We start from the raw sequence: 12297 nt of genomic DNA on the forward strand, positions 1-12297 counted from the left end.
GGGTGTTTTGTGCAGCTTTGGCTCTCCTTTTAACTGCTCTCTGGTTAGCTAGCGTGAGCTATAAGCTCACAGCTAGCCTGGTTAATGATGCTAGAGTTCCACACACATGTAAACAGCTTGTCTCTACTGCTTTAAATGTTAAAACAGAAGGCAATACTGCGGGTGACATGGTTTATTATGTGCAGCTTGTTTAGTTTAAACAGTCTGGATTAAGCTGGGCAAATACTGTGCGATTTTTTTCAGTCGGGTTATTCAGCTCCTGCTCAAACTCTACAATTGAATCTCAGTAGTTAGAAGTTCATAGGTCATGATGCAGGGTCTCACACTATATGGCCTGATGCGCTGATGCGACTTGAGTGCTCAAACTGTGCGTCCATAACATGAAGCTTATCATACAAAATCTGTCTCTCGCTCTCCCTCTCTCTGTCTTTCACTCACACAGACACACGCACACCACCACCATCATCAACTTTGTTAAATTACTAATGAAAAACATTGACCAGGCAGCTGCAATTGAGCAACAATGTCCATCCAACTCTTTTCATGGTTGTTGTAGTCGTGATAATTTTGTGAGGCGACATTGAAAAGCCTCGGATACAGAAGCGTAGAGCTGCCATCCAGGCAAAAGAAAAATAGAGCTATATCATGTTATAATGTACTATATACTTTTTAACTTTTCACGTTCAACCTTTCTGATGGCGAGTGCCATTTAAAATTTCCTCAGAAGTCAGTGTGCCATATGATTGCATTAGCAATAAATTTAATAACGCTCTATATGAACAGTTACACATTATATGGAACCACTTTATAGAATTATATTTGTTTGCAAATGTTGGCAGCTATCAGTGAATAGTTATCAGCTATTTTGAAACAAAAAAAAGACACTTTTTATTCATAACAAGAACTCCATAACAGCAAATGAACTGTACAACAGAAAATACAAATGCTATTTATAGTCTCCTCACAACAATGATAAGAAAAATAAACTGTTTATTTAATGTTTAATAAAATGTTTGTTAATACAGAGACACATGTTAATGTGATCTGCAAAAACTCAAAATCTTACCAAGAGTATTTGTCTTATTTCTAGTCAAAATTATCTCATTACACTTAAAATAAGACAGAATCAGCTAAACGGCAACATTTCAGTAAGCTAAAGGAACTTGTTCCAAGACAGTAAATCTTAAAACTAGACAATTTTCACTTGTTCCATTGGCAGATTTTGTCTCCCACTCAGAGACACAGGTCTCCGAGTGTCCAGCATTCAGACGGCTACCTGAGGACACTCATGTGAGAGAAAATCTGCTCACACAGATATGTAGAGCCAAATACTGTCAATAAGGCCTCTGCAATGTTCTGAAGACAGTTAAACTTGTCAGGTAGTGATGTCCGGCCTGTGAAAAGCTCCATGAACACGCACAGCTGTGGATTCCAGCTGCTTCGATGTCGCATTAACTGGCATTAACTCAGCCAGTTAATGCGAGACAAATCTAGCTGCTCATTAAAGATTTCTGGTTTGATCAGAAAATAAAACATTGGTCCATACACCTCAAAGTCCCAAAAATGCATTGTGTCTCGAGTCTATGGATGCTTTTTGACTAAAGACCGGCCCCCCAGATATTAAAGCCATAAAGCCTTTGAATGAAAACAAACGCTGTTGTGACAGTGGTGTACACTGTCTTGTTGGTAAATATATGATTTCTATTCATTTTACGTCAGATAAAAACTTTGGTTGTAAGCTTCAGATAATTATTTAATAACAGCCAGACATTTTAAATGAGAATAAGAAAGTATTTCTTTGTGCCCCCCTTTCCCTGTTAATGCCCTACCTGGCCCCCCTGGCAAAACTTTGCTAGATCCGCCCCTGCACAGTTACCAGCTGTCAGCTACATAGAAAAGGATCCTGGTGTTATTTGTCTCAGAAACAGTTCATAACTTCCTTCAACTCATTCATGTCACCTAAAAGGTAAACCTGTTTCTCCATCACCTGTTCAGCTCTGATGATTCAGTAAGGACATCTCCTGGTTTCATCTGCATGTTTCCCTCTCACCAGATATACAAACCATCATGACCAGCAGCTTTACAGCTGTGGCTCCAGCAAACATCAGCTGATACTAGAAATTAATATTAAATAAATTCTAACAGCAGCTGACCAAGCTTAAACGTGCTGCTGTTGTTTAGTGCGACATCCGGCGGTTTCCTCTTTGTGGCGCAAAGTGGGCGATAAACAAACAAGAGAGAAAAGCCGATCAGCTGATCATTGATCAGTAGCAACAGGAGAGAGAGGGGGGAGAATGACAGGAGAAGAAGATGCAGCTGTGCAGCAAAGACACAGAATAACTCCAGCTGTGTGTCTTTTTCCATCCTGGCTGAAGTACGGGACAAACTGTGTTCCTTCTCAGCTCAACACGAAACGCGTAATAATTTCTCTGAATGCCGGATGATTCCGTTTGTACGGGATGGTTGGCAACTCTACTAACTAACCTTATGAATAAAATAAAGTTCACTATCAATAAAATCATAGCACCCGCCCAGCAGTATATAAATTCCGTCATGCTAGCTAGCACGCAGTAAGAGTTATTGTAACTGACTGTAAAAAGTCAGCACAACGAAAATAAACTCCACCTAAACTTGGTTTATATCTGACCCAGATAGACTGCAGGTCATAACTTCTTACCTGAAGTTTAGTTCACCTGACGCTCCGACCGGCGGCTTCCTCGGGTCTCTCCTCCTCCTGTCTCCCCTTCCCTCATCCACCTGCTGGCCTCCACCACTTGTTAATTTTACTGAATCTGTGGAAGCTACCCCATGGCCAACACCAAACAAGTTGTGTTATTTTTAGACACCGACCAGCGTCTGGCCAATCCACCACCCAAAAAAAATTTAAAAAAAAAAATCATCGGGCCACCGAGCAAATGCTCGGTATGCCCGATGGCCAGTCCAGCTATGGTCGTGCGTGCCATCAGTTAACCCCGTTGGCACGCGTGCCTAGGGTTGCCAACCCCTGTTCTAACAATATAGTTTGCATGTTTGTACAGTATACTATCATGTTAGTATTATGTGCAGCTACAAAATCTAGATTTTCAAAAAAAAAAAAGTCCATGTATGGACTAAAGAAACATTTAAAGTAATTTCTTTAAATGTTACTTTTTGAAGAAATTACTTTAATTTAAAGTACATTTCATAAAATGATGAAATGTACTGTTTCTGATGTTACTGATACCAATGCAAGGTAAAACAGAAACTAAAGTGAGGATGTGACAAAGTGGATGAGCAGTTGCAATGCTCTCCATTTGTCCCATATATGTTAACCTTTTTGTTTGCACATTACGCATATTATTCTGTTTCTATTTATTTGCTATGATTTGCTATTTGTCAAGTAACATTGCTGCATTCACTATCCCGGGTTTGTGTGTGTAAGTGTTCTGTTGCCAGCAAATCAAACATTCTGCAAATTAAGGCAAATACTCAGTTACGTGTTTCTTTATTAGTGATGGGATTTCCGGCTCTTTTTAGAGAACTGGCTCTTTCGGCTCGGCTCACTAAAAAGAGCCGGCTCTTTCGGCTCCGAACTGGCTCTTCAGGTTGTTTTGTTGCTTTAATTAATTTATTATTAACAATAATATTGTAACGACCGCGGGTTAGTAGAGCTGAACTGGCTAAACTGCTCACTAGCTAAAACGGCTAGCGGGGCGCTAGCAGCTATCGCTGATCTTTCACCACGAATGGAGAGCGCTCGTGTCCTATACACCGCGCGACCCCGAGTGTCTCAACAGCAGGCTTATAATCCCCAAATGATCCAGCAGGAGGCAGTAGTGGTTCACACCAGTCATTTATTTACCATCTTTCTTTTTACAACCCCTGTAACGTTGCTGACACCGAACCCCTATCTCGCTCCCACCACATAGAGTCGCGGTGTCAGCCAACCATGCCAATTCAACCCGCTCCACAGAATACACATCAACTTCACTGTGGCTTATGTTGTGACTTTATGCAGTGTTGCTCGAACTGTCAGTTCAACGTGGGTTGCGGCCAAGGCCAACTCTAGATAGAGCACAGAGGACTGAGACGAGGCAATGGTGGAGGTCAAGTCTCTCTTTACTTCTCAACACCCTTTTCAATCACATACAATACCACAGTGCCACCTACGGGTGGGAGGTAGTAATAGCTGCTGCTTATTACAATATACCACATCCCTCTTTTCCGAGATAAAGATACCACCTCTTAACTCCAATATTCTGTAACATGAATGCACCCTTTAAACCGTAGGAACATTACCAATATTGTATTCTTGGGACATTAGGTCAAGCACACCTTAGATTGCCTATCACTTGAACAATGCAAATGCATATCAGTGCAGTATTTTGAAACAGACGAACACGTGACAAATTGGATGAGACATGTCCAAAATGAACATATGAAACATGACATATTTCGCTCTTTTCAACAAGACAGTTATCTAACTTATACAAAACAACTCAGGTACAGGGTAGAGCGACTTTAAGTGTCCAAATCACTTAGTCTCTATATCTGGCAGGGCGTATTATTGCTCGGCCACTGCGTGTGTAGCATGTGGGTGTATTGTCCGTACTTGCAGGACGAGAGTGTTGTGGGGTGTCACTTGCTGGCGGCACAACTGGCTCTTGGGTGTGAGCAGACAGATCATCTGGGTCCATGGATGTGTCCTTAAACAGACTTGGGTGTATTTTCCTCAGATGTCTCCTGTTCCTCCTGAGCACCTCACCCTCTGGTGTTTGCACAGTGTAGGAGCGTGGTTCTTCTCGCCGATGAGCTACAACAGCTGGCTCCCAACCGCGCCGTGTTTGCATGTGCACAGTATCGCCTGAGGTCAAAACAGGCAATGGTCTTGCATGCTGATCAAAGTGGTATTTCCGCTTTGACTGCAGTCCACGCACCTTATCTGGAATGTTCTGTGGGGTTGACTGTCTCAACACAGCACTGGCGCATGGCAGTGTGCTGCGGAGAACCCGTCCCATCAACATTTGTGCAGGTGACACACTCAGTCCTGTGACTGGAGTGTTCCTCAGAGATAACAGCACTAGATGTGGATCTGTTCCAGTTCGCACCGCTTTTTTAAGTGCATGTTTAACAGTCTTTATGGCTCGCTCGGCCATTCCATTTGAAGAAGGAAAGCCGGGACTGGAGAAAGTTAGCTTTATCTCCCAGGATGCTGCAAACGATCTCATCTCGTAGCTGGCAAATGGAACATGATCGCTCACTATCTCTTTGGGAATTCCGTGTCTTGCGAAGACTGATTTCATCTTCTGAATCACAGAGTGTGCCATTCTGTCAGGTAAGTTAAGAACTTCTGGGTATTTGGATAAATAGTCAACTAACAAAAGATATGGCTGACCGTTCAGTTTGAAGATGTCCGCTCCGATTTTCATCCATGGCAGCTCTGGAATCTGATGTGGAAGAAGCGCTCGGCCTGGTTCTTTGGCTGCATTTGCTGGCATTGTTGACACTTCTCAAGCATAGTCTCTATATCGTGTGACATGCCCGGCCAGTACAGCACTCTTCTTGCGCTGGCTTTTGTGCGCTGTACTCCTTGGTGAGCAAAATGCAACTTCTCCAGGATCACCTGTCTGAAGCTTTGGGGTATTACAATCTTGTCCCCTATCATAATAATGTCATCGTGGATACTGATGTTGTTTCTCATAGGCCAGTAGCTGTGGAGTGTTCTGTCTAAACTCTTCCTTCTGGCTGGCCATCCGTTGAGGTGCCTCTCGCGCACAGCTTGTAGCACGCTATCTGCAGCCACTGCCGTCCTCAGGCCACTCAGTGTTTTTTCACTCAACGCTGCTGTGGCCTCCAGAGCGTATACAACTCTTTCTTCATTTGTGTTTTCACTCACATTTTCACTGTCACTTGTGGTTGTGGCTCGTGAAAGTGCATCGGCTATGAACATGTCTTTGCCGGGGGTGTATGTGACGGTGAGATCATATCTCTGTAGTTGCAGCAGCATTCCTTGTAACCTTGCTGGTGCCTTGCATAGCGGCTTACGCATTATCGCCTCCAGGGGTTTATGATCAGACTGCACGGTCACTGGTCTTCCATAGACATACTGGTGGAATCGTTTAGCGGCAAACACAATGGCTAGCAGCTCTTTTTCTATTTGTGCATACCTTTTTTCTGTGTCCGTGAGTGCTCGTGACGCATAGCACACAGGTTGCCCTTCTTGTAATAAGCATGCGCCCAGCCCATCTTTTGAAGAATCGGCCTGCAATGTTAAGGGTTTCTTGTGGTCATAAAATCTCAACACTGGTGCTTGTGTGAGCGTCGCCTTGAGCATCTGTAACGCTGCTGTGTGGTGTGGCTGCCACTGCCACGCTGTGTCCTTTTTGAGTAGCTGTCTTAAAGGTGCTGTGAGTGATGCTTCATTTTGAATGTACTGTGCCAAAAACTTCGTCATTCCCAGCAGACGCTGAAGGCTTTGTTTGTCTTCTGGAGTCGGCATGTCGACAATAGCTTTGATCTTTGAAACATCTGCTTTCTGCCCTGCTGCTGTGATGATATGGCCCATGTATTTCACCGTGTCAACTTTGAACTGAATTTTGTCCTTGTTAAACTTCATGTTAGCTGCTCTTGCTTTCTGCATGACCTTCTGCAGGATTTCATCGTGTTCGTGCTCTGATGTAGCTGCAATTATTATATCGTCTGCAATGATAAATACACCAGGAATGCTGCCGAAAGTCTCGCAATTCTTTTGTTGAAAAACCTCGCTAGCGGATTTGATCCCGAATGGGAGCCGGAGGAAGCGATACCGGCCCCAAGGTGTATTAAAGGTACAAAGCTTCGATGACGGCTCGTCCAGCTTGATCTGCCAGTATCCATCTTTTTCATCCAATATGGTGAAGATGGATTTTCCTGCTAGCTTGCTGCGAACGTCCTCGTGTGTGGGAATGGAGTAATGCTGGCGTTTAACTGCTTGGTTCAGATCACAAGGGTCCAAACACACCCTTAGTGTTCCGTTCTTCTTCTGTGTGGCGACAAGACTGTTGACCCAATCTGTAGGCTCATTGACAGGCGTTATGACATTTCTGTTTTGTAAGTCCTGTAGCGTCTTCTTCAGCGGGTCCATTATGGAGAGGGGCACGTTCCTGCATGCATGTATCACAGGTGTTGCATTTGAGTCAGTGTGTATGTGGTGGACTCCAGGGAACTCACCTAAGCCTGTGAACACATCAGCATACATCTCCACAAGCTCTTCCTTGGTCGAAGGTGGTTTGGCTAGTTTCGTTGTAGTGGATGGTATGGCAAGGGTTTCAACTCGTTTCACCAGATGCAGCTCCTCACAAGCTTGCCCACCTAGGATCGGTTTATCTGCCTGGTCTGATACAAGAAAGTCAAACACAGCCTTGTGCTTCCGTGCTTCACACTCAAGAGACACCACACCATCTGCACGTATGCGGGCTCCACCAAAAGCTATGAGTGCAGTCTTTGTGGGCTGTAACTGAGGCATCCCTGGTAACTTGTTGTACACTGATCTGGGGAGCACATTTGCGTCCGCGCCTGTGTCTAGCTTGAAGGTGACTGATACATCTCCGATTGTTACACTTTCATGCCACCTTCCAGTTTTGTGCTTGTCACTGCACACCATGCCTATGTACAGTGAGTCCCCATCAGTCTCAATGTTATTAATAGTCTTTGTTGTCTTGTAATTTCTACTTTTCTCTGCGCCCGCTCTGCATACTTTTGAAAAGTGATTATTCTTCCCACACCTGTGGCACGTTGCCCCATAGGCCGGACACTGTCGGAGCGCGTGTTTGTTGCCACATCTGTAACAAACCGTCTGCTTGTCGTTGCTTGGTTTGTTTTTACTGTGTCCAGATTTAATGTATCCTGGCGTTTTCCTTAATGCATCCACCGACGTGTCTTGGGCTGCGGTTGTTGACTGCATAGCCTGAATCTGTGACTTGGCCACTTCTGCTGATCTGCATATTTCTATCGTCTTGCACAGTGTGAGGTCGTTGTCACGAAGTAATCTCTCTTTTAGTCTTGTATCATTTATGCTGAACACCAATTTGTCCCTGATCATGTCATCCTCATTGACCCCAAACTCACAACTTTTACTTTTCTGACGGAGTTCTGTGACATATCTGTCCACTGTCACACCTGCTGACATTGGGTATGACCAGAACTTGTGGCGCTCAAAAACAACGTTCTTTTGTGGACTACAGTATTCCTTAAACGCTTTCAGAATGTCCTCCATAGCTAGCGTGCCTCCGGCCGGGTTACAGTGAGTGTGTTATACACTTCAAGCGCCTCCTCGCCGATAGCGTGGAGAAGAATGGCTGTTTTAACCTTTTCATCTTTCTCCAGCGCACCCGTAGCAGTCATATATAGTCTGAACCTTTGTTCCCACCTGCGCCAGGTCTCAGATAAATTGCCGGTGAGCAGTAGCGGCGATGGTGGCCTGAATTGCTCCATGCCGTTAGCAGCGTCTACCGTTAGCTAATCCACAGCTAGCTTTACTCACGTCGCGGTCCCTGTTCACACGGTCTCGCCGACTTCTGACACCATGTTGTGACTTTATGCAGTGTTGCTCGAACGGTCAGTTCAACGTGGGTTGCGGCCAAGGCCAACTCTAGATAGAGCACAGAGGACTGAGACGAGGCAATGGTGGAGGTCAAGTCTCTCTTTACTTCTCAACACCCTTTTCAATCACATACAATACCACAGTGCCACCTACGGGTGGGAGGTAGTAATAGCTGCTGCTTATTACAATATACCACAGCTTACATTAACATAACACTAACACAACATGCGAATCAAACACATAGGAACTAGCAGAACGATAGAAAACACAGACAACACAATACCCAGAATGCACCTGGCTAACAACCCCAGCCAGGTCATTACACAGCCCCCCCCCCCCCAAGAGGTTTAGTGTCCCCACAACCTTAACTGTCCACTCTGTAGTCCAGCAAATGTCCGGGCCGCGCGCCGAGTACGCTTCGGCCTTGACTGGGAATCCATGGCGCCCCCATTTGGGCCGGGCGTAGGGGGCAAGGAGTCCCCAGGCTGCACACCAGTCTGTGGGTTGGGGGCAAGCGGATGGTATGGCGCCAGCCGGTCCTTGTGTAGCACCACCCGCCTTCCCGCCCGGCATCCGGACTCGGAAGACCACCTCCGATAGCTGTTCCAGGATCTCGCCCGGGCCTTGCCAGTGGCTCATGAGCTTGGGGGTCAGCCCCCGCTTCCTCTGGGGGCAGAACACCCAGACCCGATCTCCGGCCCCCAGCATAGGACCGTGCGCACAGGTATCGTACGCCCGTTTCTGGTGGGCCCCGGCTCCCTCCAATGTCCGTCTTGCCAGCTGATGCACCGTGTGCAACCGCTCCCTGAGCCGCCAGTAATAGTCCATCTCTGGTCCACCAGCAATCTCCGGCTCAGGGGGCGCCCCGAACACCAAGTCCACCGGGGTTCGGAGCTCCCTTCCGAACATTAACACTGCAGGAGTACACTGACTTGACTCCTGCACTGCTGTTCGATACGCCCACAAAACAAGGGGCAGGTGTTGGTCCCAGTCCCTCTGATGTTGGCTGGTCAGGATGGCCAGCGTGCGGTTGAACCGCTCAACCAGACCATCGCTCTGAGGATGGAGGGGGGTGGTCCTCGTTTTTCTCACCCCCAGCCTCCGACACACTTCTCCCAGCACCTGGCTCTCAAAATTCCTCCCTTGGTCGCTATGGAGCTCCTCCGGTACACCAAACCGCGTAAACATCTCATCCACCAGAGTCCGCGCCGTCGTCACCGCACTCTGATCCGGCACCGCGTACGCCTCTGGCCACTTTGAGAAATAATCCATCGCAACCAGGACATACCGGTTGCCGGCATCAGTAACAGGGAACGGACCTAGGATGTCCACTCCGATCTGCTCCATTGGCGCCCCAACTAGGTACTGCTGCAATGGGGCATGGGAGCGCTGGCTGGGACCTTTCTGCGCCGTGCAGTCGTCACAGCAGTGGACATGGATCTCCACGTCCTGACGACACCCCGGCCAGTAGAACCGCCGTCTCAGCCGCCGCACCATCTTGCCATTCCCAAAATGGCCAGTACCTGCAGCCCCATGAACCCAGCGAAGGACCTCAGGCCGCAAGGCCCGGGGAACCAGGAGCTGGAGTATGTCGCCTCCCCCGTCTGGCGCTCGCCACCGCCTGTAGATTACACCGCCATGGAGCTCCAGGTTGTTCCACTGGGAGTACAGCGACTTCGTCTCGGGCCCCTGGGAAGACACGGCGGACCAGTCTGGCCGTGTCCCTGCCTCCGTCCAGTCCCTCACCATCCCCAGCGCTGGATCGCTCACCTGGTGCTGCTGCAGCTCCGCCACGGTGAAAGGTTCCTGCCCTTCATCCTCACCCTCGGGTTCTGCTGCTGCCGATGTCGGACCCCGGTCCAGCTCCTCCAGGCGCCTGCAGTACCGGCACTCATCCGCAGAACAGGGGCGCCTAGACAGGGCGTCAGCGTTGGCGTGCTGCCGCCCCGGTCGGTGCTGGGCCTCATAGTCGTACTCTTGTAGTATTTCCAGCCACCGGGCCACCTGACCCTCCGGCTGGCGAAAGTTCAGCATCCAGGTTAGGCTGGCGTGGTCGGTCCTGAGCAGGAACTTAGTGCCCAGGAGGTAAGGTCGGAAATGACGAACCGCCAGGACCACAGCCAACAGTTCACGCCGGGTAACACAGTAATTCCTCTCGGCCCGGCTGAGGCTGCAGCTGTAGTATGCCACCACTCGCTCCTCAGCCTCTCCCTCTGGGAGAGCACAGCTCCGACCCCACGTTGCTGGCGTCAGTGTCCAAAAGGAAAGGCTGGCTGGGGTCAGGATACGCCAAGACCGGGGCACTCACAAGGGCAGTTTTCAGCTGTTCGAAAGCCGCTGCACAGTCCTCAGTCCAACCAAACCGCTGACCCTTGTTTGTCAACTGATGCAAGGGGCTAGCGACGGTGGCACAAGTCTTTACAAACCTCCTATAATAGGAGGCCAGCCCCAGGAAGCTTAGTAGCTCGGCGACGTTCGATGGGGGAGTCCAGTCCCCCACAGCAACCACCTTCTCGGGGTCAGTAGCCACCCCCTTTTCGCTCACCACATGTCCCAGGAACTTCACCTGGTGAGCAAGAAGGTTGCACTTGGCCGGGTTCAGCTTTAGTCTGGCCCCGCGGATGGCAGTCAGGACCTCTCGCAGGTTAGCAACAGCCTGTTCAAAGTCCTTGGCATGAGTCAGCAAGTCATCCAAATAGACCACGCAGCGGGCACGGGGAATGTCTTTGAGGACCCTTTCCATTAACCTTTCAAACGTGGCTGGTGCATTGCATAGTCCAAAAGGCATCACCCTAAACTGCCACAGTCCTCGCCCTATGGTGAATGCAGTCTTGGGCCGTGCCTCAGCAGCAAGCTCCACCGGCCAGTACCCACTGCGGAGGTCTAGCGAGCTGAACCAACTGGACCCAGCGATGTAATCCAGTGCGTCATCGGGTAAGAGTCCTTGCGGGTGACCGCATTCAGACGCCTGTAGTCCACACAAGGGCGCCAACCCCCTGTTTTCTTCCGCACCATAACCACAGGTACGGCCCATGGACTATCCGAGGGTTCAATGACACCATTAGCTGCCATCTCTTTTATCAGTTCCTCGGCAGCTTGGCATTATATAAAATTATGCAATATAAAATTATGCACAAAAGGAATTACTAATGTAAAAAAAAGTGGTTTTATTTATATATGTTTATATATAAATATATGCCGTTGCCCCTAGAGACAAAGCACGTACAAACTCCAAAAAGCACGTACAAACTCCAAAACACATTTCTAGCGTTAACTGAACTTCCAAAACAGAGCTACCTAGATCACTTAAATTACACAATTGAAAGCATATGTGTATTGTTTGTGTATTTATACACAAGCACTCTTATATATTCAAATGATTTAAAAAAAAATGTTCATTTACTTGTCACTACCACACACCAAATCCAGTCGTTGGTACTTCCTGGCTTGTGTAACCACTAGGTAACAAAAGCTCAACACTGCCCCTAGCATTCTGGAGCACTTCTGTTGTCTTTTGTACGTGTTTTGGAGTTTGTACGTGCTTCTGAGTTTTTACGTGTTTTGGAGTTTGTACGTGCTATGGAGTATTTACGTGTTTTGGGGTTTTTACATGTTTTGGAGTTTGTACGTGCTTAAGGGTTTGTACATGTTTTGGAGTTTGTACGTGTTTTGGAGTTCGTACGTGTTTTGGAGTTTGTACGTGTTTTGGAGTTTGTACGTGCCTTGTCTCTAGGGGC

This window comes from Oreochromis aureus, linkage group 6 (assembly GCF_013358895.1).
Source record: "Oreochromis aureus strain Israel breed Guangdong linkage group 6, ZZ_aureus, whole genome shotgun sequence".
Lineage (NCBI taxonomy): Eukaryota > Metazoa > Chordata > Actinopteri > Cichliformes > Cichlidae > Oreochromis > Oreochromis aureus.